Source organism: Thermobia domestica, chromosome 7 (assembly GCF_964235325.1).
Source record: "Thermobia domestica chromosome 7, izTheDome1.hap1.1, whole genome shotgun sequence".
In the NCBI taxonomy this organism is placed as follows: domain Eukaryota; kingdom Metazoa; phylum Arthropoda; class Insecta; order Zygentoma; family Lepismatidae; genus Thermobia; species Thermobia domestica.
This window is the reverse complement of record NC_137460.1, coordinates 63843656-63860272: the sequence shown is the minus strand read 5'-3', so window position 1 is coordinate 63860272 and position 16617 is coordinate 63843656. Positions and strand designations below refer to the sequence as shown.

The window sequence follows — 16617 nt, the reverse complement described above, 5'->3', positions numbered from 1 at the left end:
GTATGCAGAATTCTTTACGTCCTTCCCCACACAATAGTCTTTTTTGATTTTACTTTCCACAAAAATGGTAGTTCTTTGTATACCTGAATAAATTCACGCACAGAATCCCTTGTTATATAACGCAGATCATCCATCTTCAACGACCTTGTCAACGTAGACCATTCATCTTCAACAACTTTGGCATGCGACGGAGGAGAGAGTCACGTGATTTCTTCCGCTGTTGTGATTGGCGGACCAAAATATAAAACCACCACCTTGCATGAACGAGTCCATACACGGTAAACATGCATGCAGAACGGCAAAAACATCAAGCATGTTTTCAGAAGATTTTGAAAACTTTCAACATGAATGAACGAGGCCATACACGATCAACTTGCCTGTGGTTTTATCATTTTTCATGCAAGTCGGGCTGTTTCTTCAGGCATGCGTTTACGTGTATGGGCCGCATAAGAGAATATGTTTCATATTTTTCGTCATATTTTATTTTATGATGATGATTGTATCTTCATGATTTTTTTAGACAGCTATACATCGCGAAAAAACATAACCAATTTTTTTCCTCGAAGGTCAAGATCTAAGGGTTTACTTGTCCCTACCATAAATCCTTCATTGTAACTAGATTTCGGCGTTGCCGCACCAACTCAGGTAGAATTGTATAAAGCTCTCAGTATGGCTAACCCCATTACGGTTATCTTAGTAGCCCGAGACCGTGCAGATTTCTAAACACATTACCCCACAGAAATGAGTGCCATAAGTCCAGGCCTTCTAAAGGCTGTTGCGCCAGGAATTTAGTTATCATTATTATTATTGCTAATAATAATATGTAATATTAGTAATAGGCTTAATAAAGATTCTGTCTGTTTATCTGCTCTGCTTGTAAGTTTATTATTTCTAACTTCAAGATATAGTTATACAGGTCAATATATAATTGATCAGTTTCTTTCTAATCTGATTCTTCACGTGTATAAAAACTGGACAAATTACAAATTAGGATACTATACACAGGAAATGAATAATGATAGCTTTATTACCCAGATATTAACCTGCATACATTAATACATATGAGGATTTAGGTACTTAATAGAATGCTTTTTAATCATTTCTTTTTTTTTAAGAAAAAAGTTTTAAATTCTCATTATAGACAGATGGCCTGTCTAATAATAATAATAATAATAATAATAATAATAATAATAATAATAATAATAATAATAATAATAATAATAATAATAATAATAATAATAATAATAATAATGTTTTCCTAGGACATTGAACAAAGTTATCGTGTCTTGCAAAATATTTTTGATGGAGACAAAGATCATGTTGTCATAGAGATAGATCAATCGTCCTCAGAAACTGAGGAAAACGAAAACGAGGACATATTTTGAACTCTTGAAGTGTTAAGTTCCAATTGTTTATTTTATCTATTTATGTGAGAATTTTCAAAATAATGTTCAATCAGGTCTGATGTAGTGCTTTATGAGATTGATTCTAAGTTGCATGAAGGGCATAAACAAATAATAATAATAATAATAATAATAATAATAATAATAATAATAATAATAATAATAATAATAATGCTATTTATAAAAGACTAACATTAGTGCATCACGCTAACTCCTAATAGTAAATCACGTTGATGCTCATTGCAATAATATAATGCAATAATTTAGATTTGAGCATTTATATTTATGTATCCGCAAGTTCGTTGGTCGGTTAACTAAAAAAAAGAAAGAAAAGAAAAGGAATGCAAACAATTAGAGCTCTTAAGTATTGACTTTAACCTATAATTAGTGCTTGAACTTTTCGGGTAAGCTGTACCCGCCCGATACCCACTGCGTTTGGTTTACTCGATTCTTAGACCTGATAAACTAGTTTGACACGTGTTTGGCCTGTTTGGACCATTTGACCCGATAGACTCGTTATGAGTTCGTACATGATAATTAGAACAATTTGTATTATGATAATAAAGTGAAACAACACATCATTTACAATAATGACACACGGAATTATCAGGTCATCCCTATTCATACGGTTCAATCGGACAAACCCGATTCATGCGGGTAAAAATACAATATCGGTCCAACGTGCGGTCCAGGATCTATTCTATTTTCCGAGCATTACCGAAAATGCACAGTAGCCCGAAACGGCTCGGAAGTAAAAACTATCATATTATTATTATTATTATTATTATTATTATTATTATTATTATTATTATTATTATTATTATTATTATTATTATTATTATTATTATATTAATAGGAGAGAAATTACTTGTTGAATGACGTGTACGTATTTTATCCCTATTTTAAATGGTTATTCTGGTTTTATGTATCTGCTTATTGGTTTGCAACACGCAGAAAGAATAGTTCGAGACTTCATTGCTTACCCTGGCGACCGGGAGAGCGGCTAAGCTTTTGTAATACTGGCAACATCCAACTGGTTGACAAACCGCACGTGGCCGCTAACAACCATATGGCAGTTTTACTGCTGATAAGAAAACTTGGTTTAGCTTTGAAAACTACTATAGTTGACATTTTGATCATAGTGGAGGACCCTGTCCCCCTGAAGGCCCGGAGCTATAGCCCCCTGCTTTGAAGGACGCGTCCGTGAAGTTAATTGCAGATTACTAGCTCATCTCTGCCAAGGTTTGAAAAAGAATTTTCTAATCATTCCTCGTACTATTATTATTTGTAGTAATAGTTGCAGCAATAATAGTAGTAATAGAAGCAATTCCTGCGCCCACCTCCGAAAGAAACTGATATGGATGAAACGACTTGGGCCCACGATTTTTTTTTCTTTCTTTCAACTGGTAAAACACAGACAGCATTACATCATCAACCATTCGGACGAGACACGAAAGTCGGTGAGCTTGTCCTTTTGTTGTGATGACTCATTTATACAAAATGCAGCGTCTATAAACAGGCAGAAAGAAAACAAAAAAAGACAATGTGTTGCTGACACTGCATCAGGTACTACAGGTGCCAAACCACATGTTTCCGCTTTGGGTATTGTATAACTACGTACAAATGTGTTTACTATTATAAAGATGCTCTAATAAGTGCAATTACTGGAACAGCACGTTGTATATACTGTACTATAAAACAGACAATAATGGAAATCTTCCATGCATGTCCAACTGTCATGCAAATTTTTTTTACCAGAAATTCTACATTATTAGCACATAACGAAAAGAAAAAGGTCCAAAAGAAGAGATATTACCAACTGATAGATCTCTTTAAGCTGAACAAAATGATAAATAACAAGTAGCGTTAGCACATGCATATCACGTGAAGTTTTATTTGTATGGTGTGTTATTTTCTGTTAATATTGAAACCGGAAGTGGTAGTAGATTTCTGCCATTTGTGGTTTTAATAAAGAGAATGGAAAAAAGATGGAATATATTCTTGGGGCGCTTAATTGATAGCAGAAAAACGCTTCTTCTTATCTATTACTGGTTTTACTCTATAGAGATTAATATTAAAGCCGGAACTGGTTGATTTCTGCTACTCCAGTTTGAATATAACGCTATAATGATTCTTAACCAGCGCCGTAACTTAGATTTTTTTTTTGGGGGGGGGAACCATTAATACGCGTATTTGGACCCCCTAGAAAAGTTGTTTTTTTCTAATTCTTGGGCTCCCTCCTTCCATTTTTCTCTTATTTTTTATTTGTCCCTCGGACCCGGTGGGTCCTCCCGCACGGCGAGGTCTGTGGTGCCGTTAGTTACGCCCCTGGACCCCTTCCGTACATGACTAATTAAGGGGGACAATACTGACAAATCGCAAAGCCATACGAATAAATATTATTTCTAGGGTCCCTAATAGTAGACATTTTTTTTACTGAAATGGGCCCACGACTCATTTTTGTTTTATTTACCTATGGAATAAGAAAATGTTGTCTTTAAGTGGGTCCCCTCGAACGGCGGGAAGCTTCCCTGGGGGAGGAGTTGCCCCTCCTGCTCCCCCAAAAGTTACGGCCCTGTTCTTAACACTGCTTGTCGATATTTCTTATTTTTTCTGTTCTATGTAGATTAATATTGAATACGGAACTCAGCCACTGGAGGGTAATTCATCCCAAATCGGTCATGGTCCAAACCTGTCAGAAAGCACGTCCGATCGTATAAGCTACACCAAAGCCATCGTGATGAGATGAGTCCTCCGAAAAGACTAGGGCGTGTCCCGTAGGCAACGCGCAGAGGCTTCGCCTGACTTCTGTGAGAAATAGGCACGGGTTATCGAGTCGAGAACGGACTCGGTTAAAGAGACTAACTCACGTGAGGATAAGAGTCGAGACACTTTATGTCCGGACAATCAATTCACAGGCCTGGTAATAAACGTCCGACTTTTGAAATCAGATGTAAGCCTCTATCCTCTATCAATGACCATCGTGACTCCCAATATGTTTGTATCTAGTAGACTGAGGATATTTAGTACTTCAAACAGGAAACGAAATAGCGTCATTTGCCCAAGTGTCTATTTCCTCAAGTCTCTAAACCAGAGTCATTTCCTACAGTGGTTATCTTTTTTCTTAATCTGATTATCATCAACCGAAACAGAAGGGACACCTGCTGCATTCTTAGCAAATATCAGAAAGGAAATGGGTGATATTTCGCTGCAGGCTATTATGAAATATATCCGATAAACAGGGTTGCAGAGTGTCAGATAAAATTGTGTTGTTTTTAAAAATATGGTAAATTAAGCATAGTTGTTTCAGTGTTTAAAAGCGGGGTTATGAGTGAAATAACAAAATATTTTCCCACAGACATACAGGTTGACTAATATACAGTACATTACGAATCTATTCATAATTCAATTTGGCCCAAAATGACACATAATCCCTTTTAACAATGACTAATTCAATTCTACAATTCAGTATTAAATTAGCCACGCAGCATATCTGAACATTGAAATAATAAATAATATACATAATTTTTACGTACGTTAAGTATTATTTGTATTATATTTCAATTTAGATTTATTAATTGTAACTAACATTCTTTCTTGTAACTTCAATAAGGTTCATACTTGCTCATCGTGCTCGCATGTCACTAGCGTCCAACCTAGATAAACCAAAATGTACAGGTCAACAACAAAGGAATTTAGTATCATTTTGCGAAATAATTAAGCTTATTTCAAATACTACTTCTAGATTGAAACAATACACGGATACGACCCACTCAGAACTGTTCTAGTGCACACATTCATTTATTCCTCGGCAAAGGAAAAAATTGTATTTCTTTTTTTTCTCTCCCTCTTAATAAGCATAATATATTTTGACTATACCTAGTTTGTTAACTAGTTGAAAGGAAATGGAAAGATCAATATTCATAATTAGGAATTCTGAAGGAGGAAAAGTAGACTCTTGCAAAATACAATTCTCCGGGGCTTTACCACCAGCAAGAGAACAATAGTTTTCTGTGTCGCTATATCATTATGTATTTATATTATTCAGAAATAGGGATATGCACTCATGTTCAAGAAACTCAGACATTCACTCTCGGAAATTCTATATTGGAGGGATTTCAGAAAACATAGGCATATGTTCTTCATACTTTTCAAGTTTTTCGTGCATCAGTATCTATCTCAACATTATAGAGTGAGTAAAGAAATTTCTGAAAAGAAAAGAATTACTGTACATTATATATATATATATATATATATATATATATATATATATATATATATATGGAAGGCGAGAATTGTTATTTTTCGAGGGCGTTGCATCCATGGTAAACTGGGAATCTCAGTGAAGCCAATATATGAAATTATTAGAACTGAACACTTTAAAGTTTTAAATTTCAGAGGTAGCAAAGGAAAATGTTCCTCAAAATATAGAACATATCGTCACGTTCTGGCAGAATTTATTAGACAAATCAATGCTATTGCAACTTTCCCTCACACTTTGTCTATGCTTGGAACTAGCTATTTTCTATGTGAGATGCAGAAAATAGACTGCTTAAAAGTTGCAAGATATTGCTTTTGTCAAAAACTACAATTACAAGATTTGCAAGCTATTTCCTTTGTCAAATAAATTATGTACACGTGAAGCAGTCCTCAAACATTTTCACTAATTTACTGTAGTTTCTGATAAATTATTTTCATGTGAAGCAGTCCTCAAGAAATTTCACTGGTTTTACTCTAGTTTTTTAATGTAAGCCATGTTTTTCTGAAACTTCCTAATATCTCTGTCAAATTCATATTCTGCGCACTCTTTCTAATATTCTAATCTGATTTGACATATTTTGTCTTCATCTTCTTTCCTACTATTCTTCTTCTTCCCAATTTCAGGTTAGAGACTTGAAATTTGGTGTTTGTCTTTCTCATTTAAAATAATGTGAGATGTGTTTAAGCGTTTTTCTGATATTTTAGTAAAAAGAGAAAGAAAAGTGGTGGGAAAAAAGGTAGGGACTGCAGTAATTATAGTAAGATGCCACACTATACATGTATCTTTTATATCTGGCTTAGAAGGAAAGAAAAAAGGTGAGTATCACAATTACAATAATACGTTCATATTTTTGGATCCCTGAAGATTAGAGGCATGAAACTTGGTATGTGAACTGAAATTCAGTACTCTGTAGATTCATAGTATGTGAATCCCTAGGCCGACCGAACGTGGGTTTGGGGGCGAAGTTCCTGGTGATCGAAATGTTCAGTATATCTGGGCATTCAGGACGGTTAGTATTTGAACTGAAATTCGGTATGCTTGTAGGTTTATAAGGTGCGAGGCAATAGCTGAACAAATGCAAGAGTCTGAGGGCGAAGCACCCAGCTTGTCGAAGTATTACAATTATTAGGGTCACGTACTGGTACTTATAAGATTATAATCTTAGTCCGTACGTCCGTTACTCCACACGATAACTTGTGAACGGATGCTAATTTTTAAATTGTTTTTCTTTTGCCACAGATAGTTATTATCTCGAGGGAGTTCGTTGATGGAGGTGATTCGCCCACTGGAGGTAGTAGAAATGAATCATTTCCAGTTAACATATTTATCACCGTAAAGGAAAAACGATAATAGACAGAGATAAAAGATTTTCAGAAATCGATTACACGTTTCAACTTTCATCTCCATCCTTAACACTTTAGTATAGCCGGAAGTAGAAATTACTCACTCCCGGTTATAATATTGATCACTATAAATTAAAAACGGTAATAGATAGCGAGAAGCGATTTTCTTTAATCAATTAAGTGTCCCAAGAATATATTCCATCTTAACATAAATCTATCTACTCAAACCGGAATTGAAGGAACCATACAACTTCCATATTCCATATTAAATGATAAAATGTTACGTATTTCTCTTTACGGTCTTTGAGTTTATTATACAAGTAATAATACATTCATATCTGGGGATCCTGAAAGTTAGAAACATGAAACTTGATGTTTGAAGTGAAATTCGGTATGCTTGCAGGTATATGAGATCTGAGGTCGTAGACCGAGAAAACACCGCGATTTCTGGGCGAGGTCCCCAGCTAACAGAAGGCTACTTATTAAATATATATTTTATTGTATTCTGATCATACATACAGTAGCAGAAGTTTCCGTTCTCCTCTCGGGAAGATAAGGTGTAATGAATATAAAACCTGAAATTTAAATTGTCACACATTCGGCACTTTATGTATAAATAAAAGGAAATTTCAATATAATAAATATGTCCTTCTTTCTGCTCTTGAAAACGTGTTCCCTTATTTTTAATTAAAAATCTATGTACCGAATTCCACACCTCCAACTTAAGCGAATCTTGACATTAGACAGCCTCTGAAGAAAGGAAGAGAAGTTTGAATATTATAGAAATGTCTCCGTTAGAAACGGGATTTTTGAAAGCGCTGAAATACGTATTCCCTCATTTTAAAGAAGAGTTTATGTGCTGAGTTTCATCTCTCTAATTTCATGAATGTGTGAGATACTACATTCTTTTTTTTTTTTTTTTTTTTTAAACTTTAAAAAATCTCTTTATTTCCCTTGGAATACATGCTCCAAAAAATCCTTTCTTATTTTGTGCCTCCGTGTCGGGAGCGCACAAACAAAGGCCTATGTGCGATCAACATAAATAACAAATCTCGAGTGCACAAAATATGATGCGATGATAGTCCATTGTGTCAAACAGTTTTTGGCAATAGTGATTTTTTTCTTTCTTCAAAATCACCATCCACAACTCTCGAAACAAATATTGCATTATCATTGGGTACAAGATTAGTTAATTTATTTCGCGCAGGAGAAGAAAACAGAATTTGGAGATAGGTCAACATATTACGTATCATGTCTTTATACTTTCATATTGTCAGCATATATTTAAAAAATGTAAACTGCTGTTCTCCATTAACATAAGGTAATCATTTTAAAGTTGAACAGCATGGATAATTGTCCATAAATGAAATTCAAGAGTCCTATTTTAAATTGTCTAAAACTGGTACACAAACTTAAATCTTCCCCTTGACGAAAGTTACACATTTAGCGGCACTTATACTGTGGTGGTAGCCGGTACTTATTTGGTGCTCACTTTTTTATTTTTTATAAGTGCGAACTAAAAATCGGTAAATGTCAATTAAAGACAAATCGTGGATATAAAATTTACTATATAATAATATTACTTCTTGCTATTTACCCTTTCTTACAAAAACATCTTCCCATATTTTTCAAAAATCAAAATGTAGCAATTATTCGTGTTATAATAAACGTCTAATTTCTTGATATTTGCCTCTCCATGTAACAGAAACGATCTCTTATATAATTTGTAAAACAAATCCAAACATGACAACGCAGCATCGAATATTGTGTGCTCGCGATACCATAAGCACTTTCTTTCAAGGGATATTCTGTCCAAATTTCACATTTCTTTTTACCTAAAGAAATATGATCTAGGCGATGATGAGCAAATCACTTCCACTCTTTTATGTAGACTATGGTATTAGTGTTACCCAACATAATGTCGAGGTAGAATTTTCGAGATGACATCGAACTCTTTCAATAAACACGTTTTTAAAGACAACACTTTCACGCCTCCTTTTCGAGATGAAACAGCCTTAAATCTCGTCTCCTGGCTAACACTATTCTAAATCTTCGTTACACTCTACGCATAAAACATTTTGTTTCAAACAGTGGAAAATTTAATATAATTTCCTTCAATACAGCTCATAACCCATTTAAATGGTGTCTTCCCGTTTCGCCTACGGACCTTCTACCAACTTCTAGCATTATCTTAATCTCATCTTATCTGTAAGTGAAACAGGTATTCCCGTTTCGCCTACACTCGCTCGACGAGGGATATTTATAGTTTGGGGAAATTTTTTAGTGTTTGAGGTGGAAATACAATATAGAGATAACTAAAATATTAATATATCGACTAAATGCAGTCATGTGATTTTTCAATCAAGTTAAATCGATGGAAATTAATTAATCTAGGGAATAATAAATTAAACCAATTAACTTGAATTTTTCAGAAAAGAATTTCAGAATTAACACTGCATAGTAATCCTTTTATTGTCTAAAATTCTCATACTAATTAATAAATGCTGTAGTAAGTTTGACTTCTCTCTTATGTGTTACTAAGTTTCTGTGCTTAAATTTCTCAACTTTATTTTTTAAGGTTACTATTGAGGTAAATTGAGGTGCTAGTCCCCATAATATTTTTAAATGTGATTCAGCAACGTTCAAATCTAGACGTTGTCTACTATCACTACATTCACTTTAAACGTTATGCCTTGACTCAAGACTTATCCCTATAAAACTAACCCTATAAAACTAATACTTTCATTATGAGAAATTTGGTATAAAAATAATTTAGCTAAAATAAGTTTAAAGAAATTCAGATTTGGAGTGCAATTAGCTTCCATTCGAGGTATTCCGCCCGTTACTCCAGAGCCGCGTTAAATATTATCAAAGCAAAACAGCTACATCACTTCATTTAGAGAAACTCGTATTCATTTTATTCAAACAGGAAGAACGAGGGAGAGAATTGACTCCGTTCACTTCACCTCTGCTACCTTTGGTTCGATACTCGTCCACCACTCTGGACATGAATCAAGCATTCAAAATTGAATTTGAAAACCAGCATTCATGCTATCCTGAACCTTCACTCCGGGCCTTAGTTTTACTCTACTTGCAATATTCCAAGTATTTCTGCATTCAGGCAGAAAAACTACAAAGTTACTTCCACCCACCACTAAGGATGAAAAATTACATTAAGAAATTTTACTAGCAGGGCAGTTGGAAGGGATAATGGTTCACCTCTCACAGTCAGAATCACCGGAGTACCGACCAGAATGTGTAAAGTTCGAGAAACTGATCTTGAATAGCTAGTCACTCGCCGTTTTAAATTGTTCTGTGAGCCCATAAAAAATTAGAACGTATATCTGTTTCGAAATGATGACCTTTTGAACTACTAGTGGCACAACACTCACTTGGTTAGAATCAGTCAATCACGTCAAAACTGTTGCTGACGTTGAAAACTAAACTTATTCATAAATCTGTGTAAAAAAAAAAAAAAAAAATCTCACACTAAATATCCCTTGTCGATTGAGTGTAGGCGAAGCGGGAATGCCCGTTTGGCTTACATCTACGATGGGATTGAGATAATGATATATATATTGCTGGAAGGTCCGTAGACGAAACGGGAATAGGCCCAACAGGAATGAACCATTTGAATTATACTGACATAACCTAAGAAATGAATGTGATTTATTGAAGAATTCGTACATACGGTGTAAAAGGACAGTTTGTTTTAAATAAATATCGTCTGTAATTAATTATTCTCTTTTTCTTAAGTCTTTTAATCAATGAAAGAAATCCAGTTGGTACCTTGAATTTCTCAGATACAGTGTTTTACCTTCGTAATATGGAAAATATAATACTGAGAATGTGATAACTGCTAGGATTGAGTCCTAAATTGCAAGCGCATCACATACTTCAGGAATATTCAGATCTTTGACATAAATGATTCATGAAAAACATTCAATATTATTAATAAAAAATCATAGTAAAATTTTTAACTTGTGGCAACCCTGCGTATATTTTATCATATATGAAAATCTCAACCCTCCGTTTTGACCATTAGTCAAGATTTTCGTGCCTGTTATGGATTTCCAGTTCATGATCAATAGCAAGAAAAGGTAGTTGAGCAAATGTCCAACATTTTAACGCTTGGGCAAAACATACTTGAGGAAATGACCTGATCCCACAGGAAACATTGACAGAAAAGTCAATAAAACAGTCGTTTTCGTTTTAGAAATTTCGATCTCCAAGATGATTCTCACAATGGATGACCAATCACAGAAAACGTAGACGATATTCTGGTAAAAGTTAAGCAAAACTGGCGTGTAAACAGTCATGGCATCGCGAATGACCTAAACATCCATTATCAGTGTTAAATGATTCGGAGAAAGCTGGCTGAAATTACTCGTGCCCCGTGATTGTATGCAGCCCACCTTATTTTGTTGAATTTCTGGTTGCAGTATATTTTAGGATTTGGTTTTTCTCATACATTGCAGGAATTATTTGATATTTTTAAAAATTAATAAATTAATAATTATTTTTTCCGAGTTTATTACATGTATAAACCTTCCTTGGAAATAGGTTGTTCGATTAATGAAAACCTTATCGTAACATGACCAACAGTTCTCGAGATAATCGCATACAATCAACCATACACACAAACATAGATACAAATAGAGGTCAAACTGAGAACTTCATTTCAAAGTCGGTTAAAAACAGAAAAGAAGAAACAAGAAGAAAAGAAAAACAGGGAAAATTGTAATATTTGACTGCATTTCTTAAATGATAGTAAGGCCCGGTATTATCATACAGCGAAGAGGGGGGGGGGGAGAGATAACAAAGTTTGGGTACGCTTTACCAAGAATGAAAACACGTAAAATTCCGGAATGTGTGGCTGAGGATTTTTAAATGACAAGTTAAACAAGCATTTCTCCGTGCTATTTTCAGCTAAAATGTTTCACACTTCTTGCATCATAAATGGCCAGCGTTCAGAATGGCATAAGACAACTTAGATCGTGGGTTAGAACCTTAGAAGCTCTCTGGTTACGATCCTATATTTTCATCCAAGAATATATGTATTTTTCACCATAAAAAAAAATTAAGAGAAAAAGAAAAACAGAAAAGTGCCATTTTCTTTCAAACAAATATCTAAAACTTCATTTTCAAGAGGGTAAATTTCCAAAATTTCCTGCGGCAAGACCCTCGGATCCCCTATTAAGCATGAGTGGTATTCCATACCTCGAGATCCTCCGGTCGTTAACTGTACCCCCACTGATTTCCAAAAGCCGGAGCCCTTGGAAATACATATAAATCGATAGCTCATATTGAGCTGAAGAAAATGACGTATTTGACGGTAAATATCAATGCATAGTTTCTCGAGAAAAAGAGTTACAATATATATATATATATATATATATATATATATATATATATATATATATATATATATATATATATATATATATATATAAAAGCAGACAGTACCTGTTTGTCTTCCACTAACCCTGTGACGTACATACCACTTGTAACCATGGAGAAAAAGCATTTTATATCTAATCTAAAATGACGAAATGAGAGAAAAGAACTGAGCACTCGGCTCTGCCATTATTTAATCAAAACAGAAAAATGAGGAAGGCAATGCCTTCAAACAGTTTTAAAGTATCACTTTTAACAAAACAACAGGATAAAAAAGGGAAGTTTCTTACCAGAATCCTCCCCCCAGCACAATACTAGATAGTAACTAAAGTTCTTGAAATTGAAATAATATGTATGAAAATTCAAGCCAATTCTTAAGTGTCATTCGTCTGTATTTGAAAAACTGAATCATCCAAATTCGGAGCTATACGAAGGGTATGTCTCGTGCCGACTCTCCCCAGTAGAGGTGGCCAACGCATCGACCGCAAGCAAGTCATGACAGGTGGCCCCTGGAGATTTGTGTCACACTGTCTTTATCGATCACTGTTATTTTTTGATGGTTCCCTCTAGCGGGTTAATGAACAGATTAGTAGGGATGCGCACGAGACGAGTCGAGACACGATTTTTCTGACAATTCGAGTCGAGACACGACTCTTTCAATAGAGAAATATACATTTTTCGAGTCGAGACATCACTTTTACAGCACATTTTCGAGACTAGAAGCCACAAATCTTGTCTCCTGCACATCCCTACAGATTAGTAGATTGCCACTAATTTCTGAATTAAAAAAGTATCCCACACACCTAAAAAGTTGTCACTTTTGTTCTACAGTATCAGCAGCGGCTCCTGTATACAACACAGCGAAAGGCAGATGTTTCAAGCGTGTTTCCTTTTCCCCCACATGTCAGCTGTTTTAACATAGATATCTCGAAACAAAAGTATACACGAGCATCAAATATTATATAAAGTGTAATTTCCGGAAAATACATTTTATTGTAAGTGGGGAACACTGCTTCACGGATGACAACACTGTTTATGCATTTCGTTACTAGTTTTTAGCATTATTAAGTTCCTAATGTTTCATTCCGATTGATCTACCCATTTTCAAAATATTTAATTTCAGAGTTGTATATTGCTTATTATAATTGCTATTTTTGATTTTTCAAGCAACAGGAGCCCAAGCTCGTTTCCCTATCGTCCATTGCCATGAACTTCCGTGATCTTCATATCCCATCATGCTCTCTCAGATGCAGTAGGTATGGAATGGACTTGCACTACAACCACCCTGCCCCCCTTCCTTGTCAGAAAAAAGAATATAGAACCAGATTGTTTCTATAAGAAAAGAAAGAGTACAGATGGAGTGTAGGATAAAATCTTATTGTTACATCAATCACGTCTCTAACAAAGTACAGTTTTATTAAGAAAGCACACAAATGTATGTCCAGTTACCAAGTTTTTTTTCTGGGGGGTATATTGTGACACGATAGACCCCCCGTGGGTTTGCCTTTGTTGCTGTTGCATGACATTAGGACAAGGGGAGAAGTCCTGATGTTAGATCCCGAAAGAAATGAAAATGCGGTTGCAAAAGCATATTATTCAACCGAATTGAGAAAATTCACAAGCGTTATTTGTAAAGTGCAACAACCCCCCCCCCCCTGAGTTTGAGATTTATACTATATTTTTTAACCGCTAGTATATTAATATTTGAATAAAGTTCATGAAGAGCAAAATATGAAGTGACGCTGGAAAACAAATTCAAAGAAACCCCTTACCACAAACGTGGAACAAATCGATATTTCACTTCTAATATTGAATGACAGCAAGAACTGTATCAGTCAGTATTTCAGACAGAGTAGTTCTGTCCTTGCTGCGTACAAGGGGGGAGAGACTCAAAGGAAGAAAGTCTGTTCTTCTCGCGGGAGAAATAATGAGGCTAGTTTTAGACGGAAGTATTTATCGCAGCATTTCTCGCACCAAAAATCGTATCATCGATATCCTACCGTGTAAAGTAGCAAATGCTATAGCATTTCCCATGCCATGGCATATCCTATGGCATTTCTTGTCGATAGAACATGCTCTATTTCGTAGCATTTTCCTCAGCATTTCTGGTCCGATTGCAGCGCCGTGGTGTGTTAAAAAAGAAGCGAAAGATTTTGTGTCAAATATCTATGCTCTTTGTTTTGTGTGGGAAACTGAATTGTAGTAAAGCAAAATGAGTTGGAGTAGGGATGCTCTTTGCCCACATACTTCTTTGTGATTTTCGTTTTTTAATATGACCGGCGAGAACTGTTGTTACAATTCTATAGCTTTAGCTACCTCACGCTTAATTTCGGAGCCATAATTGCGCTCTTCTCCAGTGATTTGTTTACTACAGATGCTTATCAAAATGCTACCGTTTAAAAGCATCATATACTTTTGATGCTATTGAATATTATATGAAATTTTTGGCAGCACATCTGCTACGAGAAATGCTTCCGTCTAAAACTAGCCTTAGTCATATTGTTTCAAGGGCGAGAGAACTCCCCGCAATAGATTTCCAATGAAGTACAACGCTCATATAGAAATTATTGTGAAGGACAAATAAATAAATACTTTCTTTATCCACGTTAATATTTCGGAATTTAACTTTCTTAACTATTTAAGAACCGAATAAATATCCTTGAAGTACACTTTAAACTGATTCAATCCAAAATGTTACTGTGAAAACATGCGAAGCCAGAGACAAATACACAGGTGCTACACTTGTAATTCATATAATTAACTTTAAAACCCAGTAAGTAGATAAATGCAAAATAAAAATGTTGAAAAATAAAATATCGAACTTACAAAGAAATAGGTTACATAAATATAAAATCCTATTGTTTTTACTAGTTTGAAGATCAGTATTATCGTAGATTTGGGTCAGTTACCATGTAAGGTATGTTTAAAGCGCGGAACACTTAAGAGGTTCAGTAAATTCGGTCCCCGGTAGACCTGCGGAATTGCATGCGTATTTTGGCGTTCCTTATAGATATACAGGGTGTTTCAAAACAACACCGACAACGTTTGGGAGGTGATTCTTGACACCAAGATAAAAAAAAAAGTATAGACCAACCTGAGTGCACAAATGCTTCCTTTCGAAGTTATAGGCTGTCGAAAACATGAAAAAAATGAACTTTAAAGGTTCATAGCTCCAAAACTATGGGACCTACCGTAGTCGGGTCAAGACTTCACTTAGGAACTAGTACGTGCCCTATCCAAATATTCAAGTTCCAGAACTCTTCAGTACTTCCGCAATAACTTTTATAGAGGTAGTTGGTGAGTACTTCAAATTATATGCCCGAGCCAAACTCTCTCTATAATTTTTTTTTGCGTAAGTACCACAGGGTTCTGGAACATGGATATTTGGATAGCGCACATATTAGTTCCTACATGAAATCTTGATCCGACTACAATAGAGCCCATAGTTTTGGAGCTATGGACCTTCAAAGTTCATTTTTTTTTCATATTTTCGGCAGCCTCTGGCTCCGAAAGGAAGCATTTGTGCATCCAGATTAGTCTGTACTTTTTGTCTAATCTTGGTGTCAGGAATCACCTCCCAAACGTTGTCTGTATTGTTTTGAAACACCCTGTATAATTAGCAAACGCGTCTTCAGCATAGAATTCCGGGGTTCAATTCCCGGTAGGAGCGCTAATGATTCAAATTCTACATTAAACAGTAGATTTATGTCTTGAAGCGAGAAAGAATGGTCGAATGAATTATTCGTTTTAGAAACGATTGATATCGAATACATATATGAAATTCAATGCATCATGCAAGCATTATCATATCCCTATTTTCCAAGTTAATGAATGTTATAAACGTACGAGAAATGCAGTGGTGTAAATAACGGGCCCGCAAAGCTCGCAATGCAGGGATACCCATGATAAAAATGTTCCTACTTAAGTCTGGAAGATAAACTTTATGATGTTAAAATCCACTTTTTACGTTTCATTTATTTCACACATTTTTTTAAAAATATTGTTCTGTGGTACTCTTAATATTTAAAGATTAATGCTCTAAAAGCCATTTAGTTTACGGCGAACTTTTACATAATTTGAATATGTATGATTACAATACTGTCGATGGGAAATTGTTTTATTTAACGAAGATTGAAGAGACTTAGGAATATTGAACGAGGAGCCTTCAAGCTACAGTGTGGCATTCGAGTTCATTGCCTGAAAATCTCCAACG

The 16617-nt window shown here is 35.0% G+C and overlaps 1 protein-coding gene across 1 annotated transcript in view; it reads right to left on the bottom strand.

Annotated features, from left to right (window-relative positions):
• DNaseII (deoxyribonuclease II) overlaps positions 1–16617 on the bottom strand; it is a 151511-nt gene that overhangs the window by 115716 nt on the left and 19178 nt on the right. The gene's annotated exons all lie outside the window — the stretch shown is intronic.